Below are 15,447 nucleotides of genomic sequence, written 5' to 3'. Positions count from 1 at the left end.
GGCAACGAATGTTTTTTAGACAATCCGTTTTCAAGGATTTCCATTGGGCACTATTTATCAGCGTTACTCCCTCTTCTCTCTTAAAGAAGGTATTTTTATTGACTTACAGTGTGAACTACTTGATTCCTTGCTTTATTATAAAGGCTTTCGAGAATGTTACGGTTCAACCTACACAAGGTATTGTTTTAATGCCTTTAACATAAGTCCTGGATGCTTGCCAGATAAAAGTCTACGAAAGTTCACAAGTGAAGGGGAAAAAAGGGAATGACAACTCTGCCTAGCCAGTTAAGGGCACCAGATCCCATAAAACTAAGTTCAAATGTTCAATATATGCACTTGTCATTTTCAATGCCTATAAAATTGGCTTCAGAGGTAGATACAACTAAGATCACAGTACTGCAGAGATTTGCAAAAAGTAATACTTATGACTCTTCTTCTGTATGAAATATCTTAAATGGAGAAAAGCCCTATTTTAAAGCAGCCAAAATAACTTTACAACAATAGTTTGTGTGTGTGTGTGCATGTGTGCACAAAGGTTTAAAAGAGATGTATTTAGTTTAGGAGACTTACCTCACGTACCAAGATCTATATTAAATGACCTACATTTTCTTTTCTTTTTTTTTTAAGTTTATTGATTTTTGACAGAGACAGAGTGCGAGCATGAGCTGGGGAGGGGCAGAGAGCGAGGGAGACACAGAATCCGAAGCAGGCTCCAGGCTCCAAGCTGTCAGCACAGAACCTGACGCAGGGCTCGAACTCACGATCTGTGAGATCATGACCTGGACCGAAGTCGGACGCTTAACCAACCGAGCCACCCAGGCACCCCAAATAACCTACATTTTCTAAACAACTGCTATTTTTCTTTCTTGTCAGAATAAAGTGGCTTGTAAAGGGTCTGTTCTCAGTTCCAGAAACTGAGGGCTCCTTTCGATAATTTGTCAGTTGTAATTTATAAACTAACTTGCTTAAGACCTTGAAACTCATCTATATCGTGAAAAAGGTGACCTCCGCTGGGAAAATTCAAGACGAATTGGAGTCACAAACCCTCTCCTGTTCTCTGGTTTGGTTCCATCACTTGGAACATGGAAAAAGCAATATTCAGATTTGCTTCAGGAGGGAACCCAGTAGCCTAGCCTGCTACTAAATAGACACTCATTAAGATTGATACTCCATCTGATCTCACCTATCCTGGAGAATTTAGGCTGTTTCATTGGACATCTGCTTTCCTAAGATAAAGTCTCTCTCCAAATATGGACTCCACCTAGCGTTGTGACTGCATAAATAGGGTTATTAGCTCACCCTTTCTTTGCATAGCATCTGAAGTGCCTCGCGTGCGTGAAGAAGGGGAACCAGGGACCTTCTCAAAGCATGTCTTAGGCCTACTCATTGTTGCCTCTGCCAGGTCCCCAAACAGGAAGCCAGTGAAATACACTGTAAATATGACCCCGGTTGGTGAGTTACTTCAAAGGCGTTTTTTGTTTTTTTGTTTTTGTTTTTTTTTTTTGTAAAACTGAGTGGCACAGGCTGTGTGGAATATGCCGTATTCATACTGAAACAAAATGAGGAAATGTGCATAAAATTAAAATCACGACAGGGGCGCCTGGGTGGCGCAGTCGGTTAAGCGTCCGACTTCAGCCAGGTCACGATCTCGCGGTCCGTGAGTTCGAGCCCCGCGTCGGGCTCTGGGCTGATGGCTCGGAGCCTGGAGCCTGTTTCCGAGTCTGTGTCTCCCTCTCTCTCTGCCCCTCCCCCGTTCATGCTCTGTCTCTCTCTGTCCCAAAAATAAAATAAACGTTGAAAAAAAAATTAAAAAAAAAAAAAATAAAATAAAAAAAAATAAAATAAAATCACGACATGGCCAGTTGAAGAATTTGAGTGTTGGCTTGCTGCTAAGAGCACATTTTTGTGCTGCTTTATAAAATGATGACCTCAACACTGCCACAAAGCCACTATTGTCAAGGGTGCGCTGCGAACACTGCTAGGAGGATCCAACCTGCTTTTAATTCTTTATCAGGGAAACAAAAGAGCCACAAGGTGATTGTCACTGGAATCCAATGCTTTCCGATGGGATCAGACTCATAAAAGAGCTTACAGAGGTTTAAGTTGCTCTGAAATCAAGGTCCTTTGGGGGCACGGATGAACTCAAAGTTACCATCATGCGATAGAATGAATAGGAAGTGGCTGATAAACTGTAAATGCTAAATAGGTCTAAATAGTTCTTGTTGTTCGATCGTCAGTGACAAACTCTTAGGTCAGCAGAGGCTTAAAATTATCTAGCATTTGATACAGAGAGAGAGAGAGAAGCACAGAGAACCATATGCAATGTGTAACCTCAGGTTTCACGTACTGAATTTTTTTTTTTTACATTTATTTATTTTTTGAGAGACATAGAGAGACAGAGCACAAGTTGGGGAGGGGCAGAGAGAGGAGACACAGAATCCAAAGCAGGCTCCAGGCTCCGAGCCGTCAGCCCAGAGCCCGATGCGGGGCTCGAACTCACAAAGCGGGGCTCGGATGAGATCATGACCCGAGCCGAAGTCGGACGCTCAACCTACTGAGCCACCCAGGCGCCCCTCAAGTACTGAATTTTGAGTCCTCTTGTCCTCATGCACTGTCTTGGGCTTTCCAAAATCACTGTAATGAAATGCAGCTGGGTTTTGTACTCCTCCCAAAAATGCAGAAGATGGGAAAAGGGATTTTGCTTACTTGCCTACATCATTTATAAGCTAACGTGTGAATGAACTATCAAACCTTCTGAAACTTATTAAGGTGAATTCTGTCGCCAGAAACACATTTTATAGCTTTTTAAAAAAGCCATGGGGAATTTTCAGCAGGACATGAGTATTTAAAGACACAACTCATTCCGTTAATTGGGAGCCATACAGCTAAGCCTCAGACAATGTAAGTTTTAAAATTTCTCTTGGGGCTTCAGGGTATCGATTATAAAATTCTTATTCAATGCTGTTCGGCTGTGTGACTGCTCCCTGGCATTAGGGGTGATCCTTGCTCTTCTCCGATGCAGCTCTGAGGCTGGACATAATACCCAGCATGTGTTTGTGAAAATATAGGAACGTATTCAGCATCTTTCCGAGCACAGTTTTAGGACCTTTCTCCTACAGCAAAATTGTTTTAGTTATTTACAATAAATATTGATTTCATTTGGCACGATGCTTAGCTCCGTATTTTATTAATTAGCTTTATGTTTCATCCTAAATACTAAAATAGAAGTCTTTCAAGTTACCGAGGATCCCAAATGCATTTATAAGGAAATGCTAATATGGTCTTTGTGACTTTGGGAATTTGGGTGTTGATAAATTTGAGGGTATTTTGGAGTGGTGTCTAATGCCTTATACAAAACCGTGGCAGTTTTCTTCTATTAAGAAATCACATCCCCTAAGGTGTCTGAAAAACTTCCTTTAGAAGATTTCAAAATGCCAGATGTAAATATTTTTGCACTAAAACAATAATTCAGGGGGCGCCTGGGTGGCTCAGTCAGTTAAGCATCTGACTTGATTTCGGCTTAGGTCATGATCTCATAGTCATGAGATCGAGGTCCACGTCAGACTCGACACTCTGTGTGAAGCCTGCTGGGGATTCTCTCTCTCCTCCTCTCTCTCTCTGCCTCTCCCCTGCTTGCTGCCTCTCTCTTCCTCTCAAAATAAATAAATAAAAAAAATTTTTAATTAAAACATAAAACAATAATTCAGGAACACAAACATAAACGACTTTTTTTTTTAGAAGACTTTATGATTTTAGAAGACCCACATATCTGATCGAAATTCTATGTCAGAGTCAGCAGAGTTAATGTTGAGTTAGGCTGAGAAACTTTCTCGGAGCTTTTGGCAGAAGCATCTGACTTCAGCTCAGATCATGATCTCACGGTTCGTGAGTTCGAGCCCCGCGTCAGGTTCTGCGCTGACAGCTCAGAGCCTGGAGCCTGCTTTGGATTCGGTGTCTCCCTCTTTCTCTGCCCCTTCCCTGCTCACGCTCTGTCTCTCACTCTCTCAAAAATAAATAAAAAACATTAAAAAAAATTCTCTCCGAATATTCAACAGATGATACCCTGCAAATCCAGAGTGTTCACCCGTTCTAGAACAAAGCCCTAAACACATCTGGGAATTTCCAGTCAGACCAGAAGAACACCAGGGGGAGCGGGCTCTGGCTGGGAGTTTTAAAAATGCTGAAGCAACTGCCAAGAAATAATCTCTCCTTAGACACTGAGTGGGCAGAAGTGGTGTATGACTCCTCTCGATGCCCTGCTTTAGCTCTTGTCCCTGCCTGACATCAGGGGAGGGGCATGGGCAAGATGGCTGCCTCCCGTGGATTTGGCAGGAGTCTGGGACTGGAGGCTGAACCTAACCTCTTCCCTCCAGAGCTGACCCGCTTTGCATCCTGGAGGAGAGGTCACTTTTCGCGTCCTTCTCCTTTCCCTGGGCAATTTAGAGGGGAGAAACTGTAAAGTTTTCTTGAAGTTGCTGATCACATGTAAGGTCCGTAAACTTCTCATACCTTCCACTTTGTGTATCGAGGGGAGGACCAATGATTAGGATCTAATTGCGCCATTTGGTGGCTAGTAACTTGATGGCTCCATTTCAAGCACGAATCTGAGTCTGTGGTAAGAGTTAGTGGGTATTCTCTCAGCTCTGTTGGGCACCGGGTACTGCAGGGAACGTAAGAGTGAGCAAGTCGATGCCGCTCACCTCCAGAAGCTTAGGGTCTGGTTGTGGGGTTACACAGGCACCTGATCTAAGTTTCACAATTTCTCAACTACAAGGTGAAATTCAGTAGTAGTGGTGAGAGGTTAAGAAAAGTCTGAACCAAATGAAATTGCCAACATTTGAACATTTTAAAAATGTATAGAATTGCAATTTCATATTACTTGGCCTAGTACTTGGTGAGAATTTAGAGCTTGAGACATAATGCTTTGTGACTTAGTTGCAAACTCACAACAGTTTGAAATGATTTTAAAATGAACAGTTGTTATCACTCCATTTCTCCCTTCACTGTATTATGACTTATTTTTCTAAAATACAGATGAATGAACTCATTTTCAATGGCCCTCTCTTTCTTCACAAGTGTTTTCCTCTTCAAAACAACACTCTTCTATGGGGCGCCTAGGTGGCTCAGTTGTTTGAGCGACCGACTTTGGCTCAGGTCATGATCTCACAGTTTGTGAGTTCGAGCCCCGCATCAGGCTCTGTGCTGATGGCTCGGAGCCCGGAGCCTGCTTCGGATTCTGTGTTTCTCTCTCTCTCTGTCCCTCCCCTTCTTGCGTTCTGTCTCTCTCTCTCAAACATAAATTTAACATTTAAACATTTATAAAAAAATAAAAAAATAAAGAGAGCTCATGGAAAAGCGAGCCATCCCATCTGAGAAGGGGAACCTATCACATCGGGGACTGGCAATCTGCCAAGTGTCATCAGAGCCTCCTATAAATTGTAATAAGTGATAAGTTCTGCACTGAAGTGACTCCAAGCAGTAGTATTTCTGCTCGGATTTACTTACCTCCATCTTTTCATTTACTTGAATGATCCCTCATGGTTTTTATACTGCTAACTGAGAAGGTGATGGCACGCAACTATCTGTTTTTACCAAAATGAAAAATAAACACCACGGTGCAATCCCCGCTCATCAAACTGACCGACTGGAGTAGCTAGGACAGAAGAAACTGCAGACGGGAGTCACCGGTGATGTGGGTGTCTCCGCAGACCCCACCATCGTGCGTATAAGAGAACAAGCAGGTTGAGACATCTGCCACGAGCAGACAGTGTCACGCTGGCTCACACAGTGTCAGGAAGGTAAGGGACTTTCCTCCCCCTCACTCCTCTCCTGTCGCTCTGAACTCAGACCTTGCAAAGGGTGGAAACTGCAGTTTATCTAAGTTCTGGGAGGAGGAAGGGGAGGAGGAGGAGGAGGAGGAGAAGGAGGAGGAGAGGAGGAGGAGGAGGAGGAGGAGGAGGAGGAGGAGGAGGAGAAACCTCCCAGGAGGGCAGAGAGAGAGCCAGTCACACATCCCTTCTTCAGCTGCAGCAGACAGACGCTGGGAGAGAGAGAATTGCCTTACTGTTCATTCAAGCTTGAAGGTGTGCCCTATTACATGGGGTTGGACATACCAATTACTAAGTTCCGACTGTATTTCTCTTCTTTTTCAAAAAAAAATTTTAATGTTTATTTATTTTTGAGACAGAGAGAGACGGAGCGTGAACAGGGGAGGGGCAGAGAGAGAGGGAGACACAGAATCCGAAGCAGGCTCCAGGCTCTGAGCTGGCAGCACAGAGCCCGACACAGGACTCGAACCCACCAACCGCAAGGTCATGACCTGAGCTGAAGTGGGTCCTTAACCAACTGAGCCACCCAGGCGCCCCAAGACTGTATTTCTCAAGGGTGACCAGAAAAGCTGTGAACTCGCCCATATATTCACCCAGGGATAGGGGAAGAACCAAACCCCTATTGAATAAAGTAACACTGAGACACAAAATGGGTTGCTTTTTGATTGGACTTGATGAGCCACGTTTATCCAACATGCTAGTTCCAAACATAATATAGAAGGCCTGTGTGTCCGGGGGCTCTAGAAAGGACTTAAGTTCAGCCGTCGAGTCCAGGAGGGTGTGGCTGCTGCTAATTCTCAGGTTTTTTTAACACCAAAACCCCAGGCTTCTCTCTGTGTAACGCTGTTTTTTACAGCGTGGTTCCCACTTATCTCATCACCTTCAAGTACAAATCAAAATAACTTCTGAGGGATGCCGGGCCCCCATTTTACTAGCAGCTCACGAAGTCTATGGCGGGATTTATTCCATTTCTGTGCTTCTTTCCATTTAGGCACAGTGACCCAGAGGCAGCAGAGGAATACATTTCCCTTCATCATATAATAAGTTGACGCCAGCATACTTTTTCGTGTGACTATTTTCTTTCTCTTCCTCAATTTAATCTTCCACCCTACTTCCCCTACCTTTTTTGCTAATGCAATGATACGTTTTCTTAGCTATAAAGATGCATATTACTATTTTCTCTTGCCTGAAAATAATAGCTAAAATTTACAAGCCATCTACTTGTTCCAAATGCTTTATATATTTTATCTCTAATAGTTATAATAACCTTGGGGGGGGGGTGGGGAAGTAGCAGGACCCGCATTTTGTAGAAGGAGGAAATGGAATCTCGGAGAGGTCAAGTTAGTTGCTCCCTAGTTTATAAAGTCTGGGCATCAGGGAGCCCAGACTCTCACCTGAGCGTGTCCGATCCCTCGGTCCATTTGCTTCTGAAGGCTGGACAGAGTGAGCGATCACTGTAAGAATGGGCCAGGAAACTAGTTCTGCAAGGGACTTAGGGATTATTTGGATTGAATGATTATTAATTAAATAATTAAAAAAAATTTTTTTTAACGTTTTATTTATTTTTGAGACAGAGAGAGACAGAGCATGAACGGGGGAGGGGCAGAGAGAGAGGGAGACACAGAATCGGAAGCAGGCTCCAGGCTCTGAGCCATCAGCCCAGAGCCTGACGCGGGGCTCGAACTCACGGACCGCGAGATCGTGACCCGAGCTGAAGTCGGAGGCTTAACCGACTGAGCCACCCAGGCGCCCCATAAATAATTTAAAATTACTTGGGATTATTTTGGATTAAAGTAAGCCCTTTAATCTTTTTTGGTGGAATAAAAACCACACTACCTCCCTCTATTTATCTTAAAGGATTATGATATGAGATGCATATGCCATTATTGATCAAGCATTCTAAGGATAGGCGACGGAAATCTTAGTTTTAGTATCAGTAGGACTTCTGTTTTGTCTTCATCCATACTATCATTTCTTTGATGCTCTTCTTATCATCATATCATATTATGATTTCTGTACTTGAAGTGCTATAACTTAGGAGTTCAACTCTGATAAAGACACTCTAAGTTTCCCTTGTGTGTCCATTTCAAATATAATGCAAAAAAACAAAACAAAAACAAAAAGATGTGGGAGGGGATAAAACCGCCACGGAATGTTCACAGTAGTGACCTCAGAGAAGCTCAGTAACCTCTATCAGGCAAAACTTTTGCTCCTTTGTTTAAACAAAATAACCATAATCTAATGTATGTTTTCCATTTCTGCACTGAATTATATTCAGCCTGAGTTTCTTTTTCCATTTCTTTTATCCTGCCTTCTTCCCAACCTGCCTCATGCATTTTTTTTTTATTCAAACTTCATCCTTTCCTGTTGGTTGACAATGATCTCTCCTTCCCTGTATGTTCCTGTCCCCTCACCTCCCGGCACCCCCTTCCTGCCCTCTCTGCTCTCATGTGTCCAGGCCAGTTGTTCACCTCCCTGTACGTTTCCCTCCTCTGACTCTCCTCCTCTGTCTTCACTGTTAACATTCTGGCATCACCTCCCCTGCCTCCCTCCTGCGCATCCTTCATGCCTCTTTCAATGATTCCTCATTATGCTGTATTTATAAATAGCCTCCAAGCAATCTATCATTTATCCCAACGCTCTCAGATAATCTCTTGACACAGCTCACAGACAGTAGTTAACTGCAGCAGGAAAATTTACCATGCTCATTTATTATCCTCTTAGAAGGAGTGCTGAAGCAGAGGTCACAACTGAAAGAAACATCTTACCTATTCAGCAGCTCCTGAAAAAGGAACTGGCAACAGTAATAAGAGAGCTGTCTTCTTATGTCTAAGAATGACCACAAATATGTTCAAGAGACAAAGCCGCTGCTAAGATACACAAGGCACTGAATGATAGTGACCCCTGTAAGCCCAGTGTGTTGTGTTAGCCCCGTGTTACCTTCGCAATCAATAACGACTTACTCTTGTGCACCTACAAGGTGCCAGCCTTGTTTTAGTGACTTAAAGTGAACTAATTCAGGGCTCTTCATGCAGCTGTGAGGTTTGTGCACTGCCTTAGGGGTCCGGCAGAGGGGTGGGCTGAGGCTGCTTGTCACACCATAGGTGGAGACTCTCATTGTTCCATTTTTCAGATGAAGAAAATGAGGCTCAGATGAGTTAAGCAACTTGCCCAAGTGGAAGAACCATGTAAATTTGACAAACATGTAATCTACCATTTGAAGACTATTCCTTTACTAAACTGTAAGCAAACTGAGGGCAGGTGCTGTGTCTACCTCGCTTATCCTTGGAGAAGTACCCTTTTGAGAATGAATGAAAACATAGAGGGTGCAAATCATGAAGCACCCAAAGGATTGGTTTTTCCAACAAAGGAGACATACAGGGATCTAGAAGAAAAAGCCCACTGTTTTAATTCTTAAGCATTATTTCCTCCTTCACTTCCATCAGAACAGGGCTGAGGTGGTGGCAAGAGTGTGTTAGAGCCTGGGCACACACACCTGACATTGTGGGGCAGACGTGTGTGTGGGGAAGCAATGCAAGGCAGGCCCCTGGTGTGCAGAATCGGGACATCATACTGATTAGGGTAGAGAATGGGCTGGAGGAAGGAGGGGGGTTCAGTAAGGAGTGTTGGGGGGTATCTTGGGAGGACCGAGTTGATCTGGCCTGCTTGTTTATAGGCAACACTGGGGGTTCAGGAGGTTGACGGCTGATGTCCAGCATGCATGGGAGATGTAAGTTAATAACAATGGCAACCATGCATTAAATACTTCTGTGTCAGGCAGGTCCTGAGTGTTATAGACTTGTCTCATTTCATCCTTACCAAACCTCTGGGGTTGGTCCTATGATCCCTCCCATTTCAAAGGAAGCAAACTGAAGCGAAGTGAGTTGTCAGGGTTTTAAGGACGGTAAAAGGCAGACTCTAGATTCAGTCCCAGATCTGCTGATTCCAAAATTCACATTCTTGCCCTTCTGCCTTAGGAGGAGAGATTGCAGCTCAAGGGAAGATCCTTGGGAATCAGGGTTCAGAGGGAGAAGAAGAGAACTAGGGAGAAGATGGAAGCCTTCCAAGCCTGCAGGGTGAGGACATTCACACCGGTTTTTGAGGAAGAGCTCAGCTTGGGCGAATAACACTGGCACGGAGACAGAACTTTGGTTGAGGTCGGGCAAAAGGACTTGATCGTGGGAGACAGATTAAGAGCCTGCTAACCACCGCCCCACATCAGAACAGAACCAGCCTCAAGGTGACTTTGCAATGCTCCACCCAACTGCCCTGTGAAGGAAGCACCTTTAATGCTCTCTGGTTCCAGAACCTGGGGTGGTGTTGTAGCTGTGGCAATGTGCATCTTGTGCAGGCAGGACATTTAATGCTGGCATTAAGATGTTTAGTTCAGATTGTTCTATCTGCCAATACGTGACCTGGAGCTATCTTAAATCCTTTTGGAATGAGGTAGGGTACACACTCAAAAAATGTACATGTCTGTACAAGTGGATACATTTCTCCAAGCAGCCTTAACAAATGTGTGTGTTTTTTTCTTTAATCAGATCTTTTATTTACATATTGCAACTAAATCATCAAAAGACTTTCAGTGGCTTGCTGGGATGCACGTCTGAAAGCAGCTCGATGCTTTGGCTTTATGTATGTTTATCGGCTCTGTGTAATTTTTTACATATGCTGCTGTCTCTCTCCTCGAAATGACTGCTTCAAGAAAACTGAAAGAACAGTGACAGTGGCGAGGGGCTGGAACATACAGGTTGTTTGGTGAAAACAAAATGCCATTTTTTTTTTAAGTTTATTTATTTTTGAGACAGAGAGAGACAGAGCATGAACGGGGGAGGGTCAGAGAGAGAGGAAGACACAGAATCTGAAACGGGCTCCAGGCTCTGAGCTGTCAGCACAGAGCCCGATGCGGGGCTCGAACTCACGGACCACAAGATCATGACCTGAGCCGAAGTCGGACGCTTAACCAACTGAGCCACCCAGGTGCCCCAACAAAACGCCATTTTTAACGAAGACGGGTACCTTCCCCTCAACCCCCCCGACGCTGAAATTATTCAGGGGCTGCTTTGTACCTGACAGAAAAAGAGCTGTACTCTCAGAAAAGGAGCTGGGGACAGAAGGAAGCATGGAAAACACGTGGGCTTGTCAAAAAAGATGAGTAGTGGCCCAACGTGGGTCTGCTGGGAATGCCACGGTGAGGGAGCTGGGGTACAGACATGCCTGTCTGGCACCCCCGTCCATCCCCCTGTCCCAAGGCTGGCCTGGCCCGGGACAGCTGGGTTTGGCACCCTCAGGCGGGTGACTGCCCTGAATGGTTGGGAGGGAGGCGACAAGAACCGCAAGGGCCACGGATCACAGCAGGATGTACCAGAGAGCCCAGGTGTTCTGGCCACACTGTGGGTGGACTGTGTCCAGACTCCGAGAATGCCGACTTTTCCTTCACATCGCCTTGCTACTTTACCGCTCCGCAAAGCCCCAGCATTTTGCCATTATCTTACACTGCCTTTGGCCGCCCTGAAATGATGGAGGGGACATGGAGAGAACAGGGGACTTGGAGCCAGAGAACTGGGTTCTACATCTGGCTCTGCTAGTACTGCCCTCGGACGAGGTGATTAAACTCTCCGGCAACAACGTCTTTATCCGTCAAAGGTAGAGGCTGGGCCGCAAGGCCCCGTGTTCAGTGAGGAACCTAAGAGATGATGTGGCCCACGGACACAGGGGCGGGTCTGGAGAGCCAGGTAGGCACGCATCAGCCGTGGGAACCTCAGGTGGTGGGAACCGTGCACTGTCTCCCCCGCTCGCCCCTCCTCCACCCCAGGGTCCTCATTCACGTGCTGCTGCCCGGTTCCATCCCTGTCTGCCTGCAAGCTTCCGCAGAGCCCGGGAAGTTGACGTCCTCTCTGCCCTCACTGTTGACAATGCAAAGGCATTCCCCTCATCAATGCTAGCAAAGAATGAGAGATGCCGCATAATATCAGGAAGCATATTTATCGCTGTCGTCGACGTTGTAAAAAACTTTACAAAGGTCCACTGTGTTAATGATCCCACCCACATCTGTTGCTGGAGAAGAAGTTAACGTACCCCCCAATGACACCTATTGTAAGAGAGGAAGCAAACTGATGCCACAGAGTGACTGCTGTGTTTGCTGGGTCTCCTTTCTAGATGCTGTTGGAGCAGCGGGTGATTGGCATGCTGCCTGATCTCAGTAAGATGGGGAGAGAAATAAAGTTCATCAGTAATCCCAGAACCTTTCTTCTCCTTCAGCCTTTCCCAAGAAACCTTTGTGGAAAAGGGCTAAGCACTGCCCGCGTTGAGGGACTGACCCCTCTCTTGACTCAGTCTCCAAGGAAGGGGCGAGGAGAGCGTGCCAGAGGGGAGAGGTGGGGGAGGCCCGTGTTGGACAAACTCAAAGCCTGAAGTAGAGAGGGCAGACAGAAGTGGATGACCGCGGGAGTCCCTGTGCATTCCACTGCTGACTCGTCTCCCACACGTACCGCCGGAGGTCACCCCACCCCCATGCTTGAGGGCTCAGCAGCCGGGACAGTGGATGGCCCTGTGGATGGCTGTAGAGACTTAGCTGGGGTCTCTCTCCACCCCAGATCTGGCCAAAGTGGCGCTCTGATCCTATTTAGCCACCGCTCTGTGACTACGTGACATTAGACAGAAGACTGAGGTCTCCCTTTAGAGCCACTTTGTTCCCCAGTCTCTGGTTAAAAGACATTAAGTCTCAAATAAAAGTCGCTCCGGACTGCGGAAGGGCTTGTTCACACATTCACAGCTCTGAGTCGGACCAGGCTTATTACTTGAATTTTTAAATGCCAAAGAGACAGAGGGGCCCACAGGGTCGCGCTGGCATTCCAAGTCTCTTTGGCCATTAGGACCCGCTGTCTCCTGGAGCTGGAACAAAAAGATCTTGGAGACCTGGTGCCCGGATGATCACAGAGCAACGATAAAAGCCCCCCAGCTGGAGCCTCCTTCCCGTTTCCTGTGCGGCCCATACTGGAAACACATTGGAGCTATTTTCCCTTTTAAAGACGCTGTTTTACGTTTCGTCTTTCAAGATGTCCTTGTTTCTGCATCACAGCATCTTCGCATACCAACTCAATGTGTTTTATGTTCATCTGGAGAGAGCTCTCCTCCCTTCCCCTTCTAAGGAGTAAAAGGGGAGATGCGGGCTCAGGGGATAAAGCAGCTTCAGGAGTGCATGGGGTTTGGGGAGAACAGAATGAAACTCTGGCTAATTTGGCCCATCCCATCTCAGAAAACCAGAACCCTATGAATTATTTACGATTCTCCTGACCCCACAGAAATGCAGATTGTGGTTCTTGCCAAGGACAAATTAGGCTTGTCTGCATCTGTTACTGTTCTCAATCAAGCGACTGCCTCCTGTGAGGAAGGAGAGAGGTCAGCAGCCAGGACAAAGGATCGGTCCAAGAGAAGGGGAAGATAAGGCTGCATTCCAGAGCTTCTACTGGAAAAGCTGCTCATTGGAAGCACAATCAAAGCTTTTTTCAAAATCCAGAACAAGCACCGGGTTGCATTTGTGTGCCTAAAAAAATCAGAATAGCAGTGCCATTGGGGACCTTTCAAATGTTTAACTTGTAGCTTGCTTCAGGGGGTATGCATAACTTCAGGGAGAGTATTGACTAGTTTTGGCTCAGGGGACCGTGACCTTCTTTCCCCAAAGCGAGGACCTCTCTATGCTGCAGCACTGGAGACTGTTAGGATTGTATCCCTCTGAGCCGGCTCTGCAACTTTTCCCTGTACCCTTGCCTGTACATAGCAGGTTGTTATCGTTGGCTCCAAATGAGCTTTGGAAGAGAGCTCCAGGCTCCCCTCCTCCCACTCGACCCCCAAGACAGGGGCCCCCTGGAGTGGGATCAAGGAATAAAAGAGCTTTGGGAGAACACGGGTGGGCCCTGGTGGTAGGGGCATTTGGAACTTTCCACGGCAGGAATAAAAAGACAAAAAGCCTTTTGTGGTATGTTCTCTGGTCTTTCCCAGGAGCAGGTGTGGAGAGAAGCCTCCTGCTTACGTGGGGCCCACTCTGGAGCAGAACCAGGAGGAGGAGGGGGTCTGGAGGAGACCATGCATGCGAGTGCCCTGTAGCCTTCAGAGAAAGGCTGTCTGACGTCCCTGCCATCACTTTTTCAATTTTCTACGTGCTAAAATGTAGAAAAGACCAAGCCCAGCGTTTTGGCTTGGGGAAAAGAGGCCCCTTTCTTGGGAAATAGGCCTTAAGCAGAAAGAGACTCAGAGAGATTCCTGTATGGCGTAACTGGGTCACCAGTGTAAATGGTCAGATAAGAAATTGCGGCCAAAGCCCAACTATTTCGGGAAGAGAATGCCTTTGCCTCCAGGATCTCCTAAGCCTCGATCCCTGGCAGCTCTTGGATTCTGAGATCTTGGATGCTGGTAAATTCTCTTGTCAAGAGAGACACAATTAAAGGTTCAGATGATATCTTGGTCTGCTAATGAAGAACAATAGTAAATAATGTTATTTTCCCTATATTCTTCCTTATTAGATGATCTAATCCTTTCAAACACTCGGTAGAACATTGGTATAAATCCAAGGGACTTTAGAGTGGGTGAAACTCAGTTTCTTCATTTTGGAGATAAATGAGTTTAGGATCCAGAGAGATTATCTAACCAGGTCACATTGTTAGTTAGTAGTGAAACCGAGACTAATGTGCAAAGAAACCTATGGTTATTAGCAAGGGCTGGGGTCATCAACAAGCATTTGACACCGAAGAGGTAAAGTCTTAGCAATCATTCATCAGATATTTAGCCCGGGCCTCCTACGTACCAGGCACTGTGGGGCTGCAGTGCCGAGTAAGACAGACATGGCCTCTGACCTCCCAAGAGATGTTACCAAACAATGGGAAATGGCAGCAAGGCTCGCTGTATTTCCAGAAGGAATCAATTTATCTGCAGGGTGTCCCTCTGAGCACTTCACATCACAAGAAAGTTGTAGCCACTGGGCTGAGGTCACACTCAGCTATTGGAGTCTCCAAGTGGTAAGAGATTAAATCCCTCTTGTTCATTCTCAAATGTGTAGTCTCGTATTCATGAAGAAGGAAAAGGAGTAGTAATTTCAGAAGAGCTAACTCGGCTTTCCTGGTGTCTACCACTCCATCTTCAGCCAAGGGAATAACCGTAGATGAGAGCCACCCTTCTCCATCATCAGGAACTCCTTTCTGGCGGGATCCCACAAAAAGAAGACAGATGCTCGGCCATCACTGACATGGACAGAGTCACAAATGTGCCATGCATTTTGACTCTGCAATAGTTGAAAATGTCCATGTTTTAAAATTCTATTTGAAATGTCTTTGAATAATAGTAGCGATAATAATAATAAAAAGAATCATAATGATATACAATGTGATTAAAGACTGTTTGGCCTAATAAACACATTCTGGGCATCATAACCCCTTCCAACTGTCCCTGAGTCATAGGGGCTGGAGAAAAGATGTCCAGAAGACAAATCCTCATCTGGGCCAAAAAGTACCTTACCCTCTTCTGTAAATCCAACCATGATTATGCTTCCTACAGTTTCCCTCTGAAATTTAATTTGAATGGAAACTTGAATTAACAATAAAGGAATAATAATCAGGAATTGATT

General features: G+C 45.6%; 1 protein-coding gene and 1 long non-coding RNA gene across 3 annotated transcripts in view; one reads left to right on the top strand and one right to left on the bottom strand.

Moving 5' to 3' along the window:
• Nucleotides 1-15,447, bottom strand: part of SCFD2 (sec1 family domain containing 2) — a 406,751-nt gene that overhangs the window by 94,032 nt on the left and 297,272 nt on the right. The window lies entirely within an intron of this gene.
• LOC122478884 lies at nt 3,957-10,340 on the top strand. The gene is made up of 2 exons (XR_006296183.1): nt 3,957-4,490; nt 9,806-10,340. It is a non-coding gene; the product is annotated as an uncharacterized LOC122478884 (long non-coding RNA).

Source organism: Prionailurus bengalensis, chromosome B1, assembly GCF_016509475.1.
Source record: "Prionailurus bengalensis isolate Pbe53 chromosome B1, Fcat_Pben_1.1_paternal_pri, whole genome shotgun sequence".
Classification (NCBI taxonomy): domain Eukaryota; kingdom Metazoa; phylum Chordata; class Mammalia; order Carnivora; family Felidae; genus Prionailurus; species Prionailurus bengalensis.
Note: the sequence above shows the minus strand (reverse complement) of the source record. Positions and strands in the feature narration are given on the sequence as shown.